This window comes from Chrysochloris asiatica, unplaced genomic scaffold (assembly GCF_000296735.1).
Source record: "Chrysochloris asiatica unplaced genomic scaffold, ChrAsi1.0 scaffold00051, whole genome shotgun sequence".
Lineage (NCBI taxonomy): Eukaryota > Metazoa > Chordata > Mammalia > Afrosoricida > Chrysochloridae > Chrysochloris > Chrysochloris asiatica.
Window position 1 is genome coordinate 621,617 of NW_006408569.1, and position 11,323 is coordinate 632,939.

Genomic DNA, 11,323 nt, shown 5'->3' on the forward strand with positions numbered 1-11,323 from the left:
TCTACTCCCTTTTTCTTTCTTTCTTCTTCTTTTTTTTGATGTACACAAAAACACTCATACATATATAATCATTTAAACAGCCAAAGGACACATTCTGCAAGCCTGCGTCCTGCCCGCCGGCACACAGCCTTTCTTTTTCCTTGGGTCTAGAGTCCTCGGCTGCTCATACTCACCATGTCCTCATCTCTGCCTCCATCTCTGGTGTCGCTGCTTCTCTGGTTAGGTTCCCACAGCCTGCTCGTGCTCTTCTCTCTTGATGGTCCTAGGGTCTTCTGTTCCTGGAATGAAAGATTAACTACTGCCTCCTTTATGTTATACATCTTCTACCTTTACAGTTGTGACTATTGCAATTAGTCATGATAACAATTACTATTGAATCAAAAGAATCCTATCCCCATCCTCCCTTTCACCAGACCCATCTAGATAAGAGGAATACTATTCAGTGGGAATCTTCTACCCCCCAGCTCTGAAACTAAGCACACTCTTGAAAATTTGTATATTGCTTCACTTTTCATCATATACAAGAAATGTTCAAATCAAAATGAGCAAATGACATTTGAAGAAGAGTCATTTGATATAAACAAAAGTCATTTGTCAAAAAGCAGTATGTAAATACTCCCTTTGTAGCTGTAGGAGTTCTGGTGACACTATTGGATAAGCACTGGACTGTGAACCACAAGGTTGGGAGTTCAAACCCTATACAGATTTACAGTGGGAGCAAAGTGGCTCTGTAGGATAAGCCCTGGACTGCTCAGTGGGCTTTCTGCTCCTGGAAAGATTTACAGCCTTGGAAACCCTATACAGGATCACTATGAGTTGGAATCCACCTCGTAGCAGTGAGTTTGGGCTTAGGAGCACTGGCAGCATAATGGGTTACTCGTTGGGCTGCTAACCACAAGGTCAGCAGTTCGAATCCACTAGTCACTCCTCAAGGTTTGGTTTGGGGCAGCTGTACCTGGTTAAACAGTCAGCTTCCAGCGCAGTCTTCCTGAAATAACTGCAAATGTTTGAGGCAGATGCTGAGTCCTTCTGTTGGTAGAAAGTTCTATCATTATGCCCTACGTGTGGAAGGTAAATGTTTTGTGTACATGGTACACACCCATCATCACTCCCCTTGAGAAACAAATTTGATATTTACTTTTTCATAATTATATACTCTAGTTAGGAACCCCAGTTCGAATCTCCTCAGTGGCTCTGCAGGAGAACTACCTGACAATCTAATCCCATCAAGATGACAACCAAGAGAACGCCATGGCGGTAGTTCTACTCTGTAACACAAGTCAGAATTGACTTGGTAAGCATCCAACAACAGCAGTGTACTTTTGTTTTTAACTCATATGCTGAAAGGCTTCGTGGAAAACGTAAATAAAGGGTTGTGTTGTTGAGCTCCTTGTTGTTGTTGTTAAGTGCCATCGAGTCGGTTCCAACCCATAGCGAGCCTGAACAGGATTTCCGAGGCTGTAAATCTTTATGGGAACAGAAAGCCTCATCTTTCTCCTGTGGAGCAGCTGGTAGTTTCGAACTGCTGACCTTGTAGTTCGCAGCCCGATTCGTAACCACTACGCTACCAGAGCACCTTGTTGAGCTCCTTAGATTGCGCCATATACTGAGTGCCATAATCCTAGCAAGAGCATCTCGACTACTCGCTGTATGTCAATGGTGGAACTGCTGCTCAATCTCTATTTGCAGAATATATTTTACGTACACATAAGGAGCTCTGGTAGCATAGTGGTTATAAGTTGGGCTGCTAACCTTAAGGTCAGCAATTCGAAACTACCAGCTGTTCCACAGGAGAAAGATAAGGCGTTCTACTCCCATAAAGATGTACAGCCTCGGAAGCCCTATATAGGGTCACTATGAGTCGGAACCAACTCCATGGCACATAACCACCACCACCACCATAAATATATCATTTCCTGCATCTACTGATTTACTGACCAGTGGCCTGGAAGCTTTCGGTATTTTGCAAGTTGTAGTGGCATAACGGGTTTATGCATTGGACTACTAACTGCAAGGTCGGTGGTTCAAACCCACCAGCTGCTCCTTGGGAGAAAGATGAGGCTATCTGTTCCTGTAAAGATTTCGTCTCAGAAACCCTAAGAGGGTTGCTATGAGTCGGCATGGACTTGATGGCAGTGGGTTTGGGTTTGGGATTGGAATGGGCTCAGCTGGCTGGTACACCCCCCACCTGGCGCTGGCATGAGTTAACTGTCCCTAAGGGTTGCCGCTGGTTACCATTGAGATTTAACCCTGGGTTCAACTGGACATGCATCTTACGAGCTTGTAGAGGAGACCAAGGTGGAAGCTGGAGTTACAATGAGGTTGTCTAACAATTTATCTAGTACTGCTATAGCAGAAACCCCGTAAGTGGGTAGCTTTGCCAAACGGAAGTGTCTTTTTGCAGTTTCAGACACTGGAAGTCTGAAACCAGGGTACTGGCTCTAGGATAAGGCTTTCTCTCTCTGCCGGAAGGTCCTTGTCTCTCTTCAGCTTCTGGTCCTTGGCTCCTTAGTGACCTTCATGTGGCCTGACATCTCTCTTGATTCTCTATCCCTAATCTTTTCTCCTTAAATCTCAAAGGCTATTAGCTTAAAATACGCCCTGCACTGATAAAGCCTCTTAGGAGAACCAAGAAAACCCATTCCCAAATAGGATTATAAAAACCAGTATAGGAAAAAAACAAAACAAAACAAAAAACCAGCATGAGGGGTTAGGAGTCCTGGTATGCTAACCACAAGGCCGGCAGTTCAAACCCACCAGCCACTCCTCAGAAACCCTATACAGGGTTGCTGTAAGTGAGAACAAGACTCAACAGCACTTATCAACAATAACAACAAGTCGAGATTTGTTTTTTTTTAACGTGAAAAACACTTTATTTAGAATTTCTCATATTTACAGTGTACATCTCCATTACAATTATTCTTAAAATACAGAACTGCTAAATGAACCATCATCACAGTGGCCTGTGGTCTGAGGCACAGGGATGGGGTGTGTGTGTGTGTTTGGGGGGGGGGTTGTTGCAGACTTTGGCTTCTCCCAGTGGAGTTGCTGCTGAGGGCGGGTCAGGAAGCAGACTGCCACATCTTTCTTCCGTGTACCAGTTGATGGGTCTAAACCACCAGCCTTTCAGTTAGCAGCCAAACACATAACCACTGTGCCACCAGGGTTCATTATTATGATTTCATCATTGTTGTTGTGAAGTGACGTCGAGTCTCATAGCGACCCTGTATAGGGTTTCCGAGGAGCAGCAGCTGGTGGATTAGAACCACCACCTTGGGAAATAACTTAAATAGAAATAAATGCTCATTGCAAAGTAAGAGTCTCTCAGCCCACATATATAGTACAAGGGGGCTTTAAAGAGCTTGTGAAAAAAATAAATGGAAAGATAAAACAAATGGAAAGAAGTTTTTGAAGCTCCCTTGTATGTTCTCATTCTGATCCCCTTCCCATCTCCACTAAGAAATGGAACCTTCAATGACCTTTCTCTATGGTCCAGGTCCATACAGGGCTTCTGACCCCAAGGGTTCTGAAAATGTCCCGGATATATTACAAAGTATATCTTGTGTTTTCTTTCTTCATGCCTCTCTGACCGCTTGACCCCTGTAACAATTCTTCTCTCCCATTATGAGGCCAGACTAAAGGTTTAGTCACAGAGAAAGGAAGCAGAGGCAGACAACTCCTCCCCTGAGGGAGGAAACTGAGTTTCAAAAGTTAAACTTAAGCAGAGAGAGTGCACATTCTGATCTGAAGGCTTGGAGAGCTGAGGCAGTTTCCAGGACACTTGAAACCACACACAGGTGGATATGCTAGATGAATGTTTGCCAATCCATAACAGCCCAGCAGCAGGCGGGTTGGTCTGTGACCCCAGAATATAGACCATTTAATAATTCCACACAGATGTAGCATAAAGCTCAGAGTTCCTGCCTCTTAGTCTTCCCATTCATTGATCACACTGGGTGTGGCCCTGGTACCAGGGCACGGGGGATCCCCATTAGAGGCCCCTGAATGTGGCCAGAAAACCCCCTCAGGTGTTTCAAGTGTCCAGAGATCTAAAGTCTGTGGGATCTAAAGCAAGGTCCTTCTGTGGACGTGCCTGGAAGTGCCAGGAACCTCAGGCGTGAGTCTCAGTCTCCATCTTGATGGTCGGTTTGTAAATGACTCCCTTGTTGCTATCACCTTTGTTGATGCTCTTCTTCTTTCTGAAAAGCCAAATGGACACTCCCAGGACAATGCAGATGCCAAGAACGCCAGCCAGGGCCACAGAAAGGATGATGCTCAAACTCTGTCCTGCATAGGTAAGGTTTTGCACTTGTTGGAAGGAGACATACACTATCCTCTCATCAAACTTCTGGACCCGCCGGAAGTTATTGACCATTTCTCTGGGGGATGGATCACCCACCTGTGTATAGTACAGAGTTGTCTCCAAAGCCAGCAACTGTTCCCGGGAAATTTGCACAGGGTTTCGAAAAACAGTCCAGAGCACAGTGGGGTGGCAAGGAGGTGTGGTCAGGGACCCTCTGTAGCTGTAGTACTTGTCAGACCTCTTGGGAAGCAGTTCTTCAATGTTGAAACCTGGAATGAGCACTTCTTGGCATTTGTACTTTACCTCGTGAAGGTGACTGAAGATCTTCTCATAGGATGGATTGAAGGTGCCGATTTCAATGAGAACAGCTAGCACAGCCAGGCCTTCTGACTTGTTACTGGCGGTGCTAGCGTCAGGGTAGAGATCCGAGTTATAATGGACAATGTGCAGCTCAGCTGCAAAGTGCCTCCCGTCGACAGTGTGCTCAGAGCCCTGGGGGTTGTTCTGGTGCCCCCAATGCAGGTGCAGCTGTGTGGCGCTGTAGCGGGAATGCAGACCCTGGATGTGCATGTCTGGGATCAGCTTCAGCCTCAATGAATGGCCGTTATTGGTCAGGATTAACCGCTCGTTGGCAGACAAGTTGTAGCCTTGGAACTCGAGTTGCGTGAGGCTGGCATCATACTGGAGGATGTCACCGTGAAGGTCAATGGGGGACTGCAGCACGCCCCCACAGGATGGGTATTTCTTGAACCAGCTCTTTTCTCCTGCAGGACCAACATAGGTCCAGTTGGATCCGTTCAGTGGGGCAAGAAAGCTGGAAGGTTGTTCCTTTAAGCTCACAAGCAGCAAGACAATAGCCGCGTGCAGGCTGCGGTGCTGCATCTTCGGGAAGCACCGGGACCTTCAGGCGCCCGCTTTTAACTCTGGGCTGCTCAGTGATCCGGGAGGCGGGGCGCACAGCTCTGCGCCAAGGCGAGCACGTCCGCTCTTTACTAGGGATTAGGTTTTACAACACATGTTTGAGGGGACACAATTCGATACATAATAAGTCCTATCCCAGTTGGTGTCAATACAACTAGAATATTTTGTACTATTAAACTTTTAGAAAATGAAAACTCTGGGACAAATGCTATTTGGACAGAATGTATACTAATTCTTGGCCAAGGGTGCCTCACCAAGCACACCAGGTTCCTGCTGGACATGATGGGAGACAGCTCATGCCCCCAGCAAGCAACTCAGATCTCCAACCAAGGAGAGTTCACTGGGGAAAGAGCACAGAGACACCTCTTTGCCAGGAGGAAATTTGAGGAGCTGGCAGCTCTGTGATTAGGCAGCTAGCAGCCAAGGACTGAGCCCCCATCCCTGCGCATAATAAAGCCTTTACAGACCACGTAAACAAACAACAAACTATTCTCTGGGTACTAGGTTCTTGCTGTTGTTAAGTGCCCTGAGTTGATTCCAACTCATGTGGTTTCTGAGGAATGGCTCGTGGGTTTGAACTGCCAATCTTGCAATTAGAAGTCCGGTGCTTACCTTACAGCACCACAACAGGACTCCGGGTACTAGATGGTGGTGGTGGTTGTGGTTGTGTGCCACCGAGTCCATTCTGACTTGTAGCAACCCTGTATAGGGTTTGCGAGGCTGTAAATCTTTATGGGAACAGAAAGTCTCATCTTTCTCCCAAGGAATAACTGATGGATTCAAACTGCTCACTTTGTTTTTAGTAGACTGTCTTGTTATCCACTGCACTACCAGGGCTCCTTGGGTACTTTTGTTGTTGTTAGGTGCCATCAAGTTGGTACCGACTCATAGTAACCCTATGTAAAGTAGAACAAAATACTGCCCGATCCTGGGCCAACCTCACAATTGTTGCCACGCTTGAGCCCATTGATACTGCCACTTTGCCAATCCATCTCGATGGGGGCCTTCCTCTTTTTCTCTGATCCTCCACCTTACCAAACATGATATCCCTCCCCAGCGACTGGTCCCTCCTGACAATATGTCTGAAGTATGAGAGACAAAGTTTGGTCATCCTGGCCTCCAAGGAACACTCTGGCTGCACTTCTTCCAACACAGATCATTTGGTTCTTTTGGCAGCCCATGGCACTTTTAGTATTCTCCTCAAACTCTATAACTCAAAAGCATCAATTCTTCTACAGTCTTCCGTAGTCATTGTCCAGCTTTTGCATGCATATGAGGTTATTGAAAATACCATGGCTTGGGTCAGGCACACCTTAGTCCTCAAGCTGACATCTTTCCTCTTCAACACTTTAAAAATGTCTTGTACGGCACATTTGCCCAATGCAATATGTCGTTTGATTTCTTGACTGTTGCTTCCAAGAGTGTTGATGGTTGATCCAAGAAGAATGAATTCCTTGACAACCTCATTCTTTTCTTCATTGATAAGAATGTTGTTTATTGGTCCAGTGGTGAGGATTCTTGTTTTCTTTACATTGAGATGCAATCCATACCAAAGGCTGTGGTCTTTGATCTTCATCAGTAAATATTTTAAGTCCTCTTCACTTTCAGCAAGCAAGGTTGCATCATTTCCATATTGCAGGTTGTTAATGAGTCGTCTTCCTCCAATCCTGATGCCACATTTTTCTTCATTTACCCCTGCTTTTCAGATTATTTGCTCAGCATGCAGGTTGAATAAGTATGGTGAAAGAATACAACCCTGTCACACAACTTTCTTAATTTTAAACCATTCCGTGTTCCCGTGTTCTGTTTGAATAACTGCCTCTTGGTCCATGTACAGATTCCTCATGGGTACAATTAAGTGTTCTGGAATACTCGTACTTTGCAATCTTTATTGACTTTATTGGCTTTCGATTGTGTGGATCATGAAAAGCTATGGACAACATTGTACAACAATGCCATGGAGTTGATTACAATTCATAATGCCTATCCTACAGTGCCACACCTGAACTCCATAAAGTGCGATATAGTAAATGAATTCCTTTTTTGCAAAGAGAACTTTATTTTTGCCTCACCCACCTTAACTGCACGCTCTCCAAAAAGCCTGTGAACTTTTATGCTTCTGAGTTGCATTGGTTGTTTCTGCTGTAGACAATGTAGAAGAAGCAAACAAAAGATAGAGAATAATAAGAGTTCCTGGCTTCTAAAGAAGCTAAAATTCCTAAGGCTAGGTTGTCAGAAAGCACTGTTACTCTGGTTCCTAATGCCGCCAAGGCTGCCGTTACTTTCTGTTCTGTATTTTGATCTGACATCTCTTTCTCATTTTTAATGTTTCAGGTATATGTGCAACGAAATGCATCATCCATTTGGTACCTGCACAATTCAATGACATTAACTGTGTACAACCATCACCACTGTCCGTTTCCAAACCTTTTCATCATTTTAACAAGAATTCTGTACCATTTAAGTAATGTGTACTCCATTCCCCTTCCTACCTGCCTCAGGGGATCAATAATGAACTCTGGGCTCTATGCATTTTCCTGTTCTGGAGATTTCATGTAATTGGGATCATACAATAGTTGTCATTTTGTGTCTGAATTATTGATATCTCTTTTTTATGTCACTATGTTAAGGTGCTGTGTCAGCTTGGCTGAGTCAGGATGCTCAGTGACTTGGCAGTTAGGATGTAGTCACCCCCCATGATGAATTCTAATATAATGTAACCACTTCCATGATGGGATCTGCTATGAGAAGCCAGTCAATTGAAGGGAGAGCTGAAGGGAGGTTTCCTTGGAGGTATGGCCTATAACAGCTTTCATCTTCCGAAGATAAAAGACTAGAGAAGTGAGCAGGCAAAGAGGGACCTTCTGCCACCAGGAAAGACGAGTCGGGAGTAGAGTGCATCCTTTGTACTGGGTCCCTGCACTAGGAAACTCTGTACTTACAGATACCCTTTATTTTGTGTGCCACTCAGCTATTTCTCTAACACGTAATCTCAGGGGGTAGTTTTGGTTCAAGGTTTAAAGTGTATTTCAGGGTGGTATTCTCAGGGAGTCCTCTGGTCTCAACTGGTCCAGCAAGTCTGGTCTTTTGTAAGAATATGAGTTTTGTTGTATATTTTCCCCCCACTCTATCTGGAACCATCTATTGTGACTCTGGTCAGAACGGTTGGTATTGTAGCCGGGAACTATGTAGTTCTTCAATGTACTTTAGATTCATGTTGTATAGGTAAAGTGTTAGGGTATGAAATTGTATAGCATTTTAAGCTGAGTAGTAACATGGTCCCTTTCATGTGTAAGTGCTAATTTATTAAAAGCTAATAAGTTACTTTTAAAGATTTGAAGTCCTGGTGTAGGATAAGCACTGGACCACAGGGTCAGTTTGGATCATAAGGTTGGTGGTACAAACTTACCAGCTGCTTCTCAGAAACCCTATACAGGGTCACTATGAGTCAGATCTGACTTGACGGCACTTCACAACAACAACAAAGAAGACTTAATTGCTAAGTTTAAAATACTGCTGTTGTTTGGCAGTGGTTACAACACCCTGTAGATTTCTCAAGGCTTCTCTGTTCATGATACTTTCTTATCCTCAGCGTAACCCAGAGACTAAGTATACAATTACAGGTAGACCCATTCACTTATCCTAACAGGATATTCAACTTTTCTCCATCCTGATCCTTTGGATTACTGTAATAAATGAGCCAGGAAGACTCTTTCAATATATGGTCTCTGCTCTCCTTTCATGCTTGCCTAATGGTCCCTACTATAAATTATAAATAGAGCTGTGTTACCCCCATATAATAGCTTATTTAACTTATATTTAGACTAATTAAAATTACATAAAATTTGGAATTTGGTTTCTCAGTCGTCCTCATCACATTCCCTGTGATTAGTAGCCACTTGTAGCTAGTGACAACAGTATCAGACAACAGAGAGAACATATTTCCATCATTGCAGAAAAGTTCCTTTGGACAGCGCTGGGTGTTCTGATGGAACTTGGTACCTGCAGCGTGAATGCTTCTCTAATGGAAAACCTCAAAGGGGAACACAGTTGTGGAATTGGGCAATGGGAAAAGGCTGGAGGAATTTTAAGGTGCTTAATTGTAAACGCCCTTGTGTGGTGCTGTAGGATAAGCACTGGACTGCTAACCACAAGGTTGGTAGTTCAAACCCACCAGCCACTCTTTGGAAATCCTATACAGAGTTGTTCTGAGACAGAGCTGACTTAAAGGCACTTAACAATAACAACAAATCGTAGAAGCCTATATTGCCTTGGGATTATGGACACCACCTATGATTCAGATGCAGACTCAGAAGGAACAAAGTCTCTATTGTCTGACAGAATACGTATGCTATCAGCAATAGAATGTTGCTAGAAATGTAAACATTACATGTGCTTCTGGTGAGACTTTAAAAGACAATTCTGAACCAGACAAGGATGCCCTTTGTCACTACTCTTGTTCAATATTGTGCTGGAAGTCTTAGCAAGAGGTATACGGCAAGACAGGGAAATTAAAGGCATCCACATTGGCAAAGAGGAAGTAAAACTCTATTTGCAGATGATATGATCCTATACGTAGAAAATCCCAAAGACTCAGTAAAAAGGCAACTAGACCTCATTGGAAGATTCAGTAAAGTGGCAGGGTATAAGATCAAACAAAAATCAGTTGGATTCTTCTATACAAAAAATGACAGCATTGAAAAGGACATTAGGAAAGCAATACCATTTACAATAGCCACCCAAAGGACGAAATATCTAGGAATAAATGTAACCAGAGAAACAAAGGACTTAAACAAAAAAGACAATTCTGAATTGTGCTTGGGCAATGAAGGAAGGACGATGCTTTTTATGCAGTGACAAAGAACTTGTCTGAATTTTGTTCAAAGGTTTGGTGGAAGGTAGAACTCGGAAGTGATGAACTTGGATATCAGGCTGATGAGATTTGTAAGCAAAATCTTAAAGGGGCTGCGTGGTTTCTTCTTGCTGCTTTTAGTAAAGTGTGAAAGTAAGGAGATGGACTTAGAAGTTTACTGAGCAAAATAAAAACAGAACTTAAGGATTGGAAAATTCTATTGTACACACTAAGGACATGTGTCCTAGAATGCTGACCATGAACATGGTTACACAATCTTTTGTAAGAGATTAAGCTTATGACTTACCACAGCCCAAAATCCATCAGCCCAGACTGAAGGGAGCAGGGAAAGAACAAAGGGCGAGAAAGCACTGTCAGCCTCTTGGAAATCTGCAGGCAGGAACCAGGCCAAAGGAGCTACATCTGTTGTCCTCCAAGAAAAGAAAAGTACCATCCCTGGAGCAGCCTGAGGGGGCAGGACTAAGGTGCGCCTGACCCAAGCCATGGAATTTTCAATAACCTCATGAGCATGAGACTACCACTCATCGGTCAGTTTGTCATACTGGGGTGGCTAGTGAGTTGCTGTGATTCTGAAAGCTATGCCACCATTATTTTAAATACCAGCAGGATCACCCATGGTGGACAGGTTTCAGACAAAGACGGACTAGGAAAAATGAGTGATGAACTACTTCCGAATATTTAATCACTGAAAACCTTATGAATAGCAGAGAAATACTGTCAGATATAGTGCCCGAAAATAAGCCCCTCAGGTTGGAAGGCACTCAAAATGTGACTGGGGAAGAGCTGCCTCCTCAAAGTAGAGTTGACCGTGATGACGCGAATGGAGTAAAGCCCGTGGGAGAAAAGCCCGCGGGACCTTCATTTGTTGATGGGGCACAACTCAAAAGGAAGAGAAACACCTGTAAACATCCATTGAAAATCGGAACATGGAATGTACGAAGTATGAATCTGGGAAAACTGGAAGTTGTCAAAAATTAAATGGAACGCATAAACATCAATATCTTAGGCATTAGTGAGCTGAAATGGACTGGTATTGGCCATTTTGAATCTGACAACCACATGGTTTACTACGTCGGAAATAACAAATTGAAGAGGAATGGTGTTGCATTCATTGTCAAAAAGAACATATCCAGATCAGTAAAGAGGTACAACGCTGTCTGTGATAGAATAATATCCATGCACCTACAGGGAAGCCCAGTTAATACCACTATCATTCAAATTTACAC

General features: G+C 43.8%; 1 pseudogene; it reads right to left on the bottom strand.

The window, feature by feature from the left end:
- Positions 1 to 4,111: 4,111 nt before the first annotated feature.
- LOC102840581 lies at positions 4,112 to 5,185 on the bottom strand (annotated as a pseudogene).
- Positions 5,186 to 11,323: the final 6,138 nt, after the last annotated feature.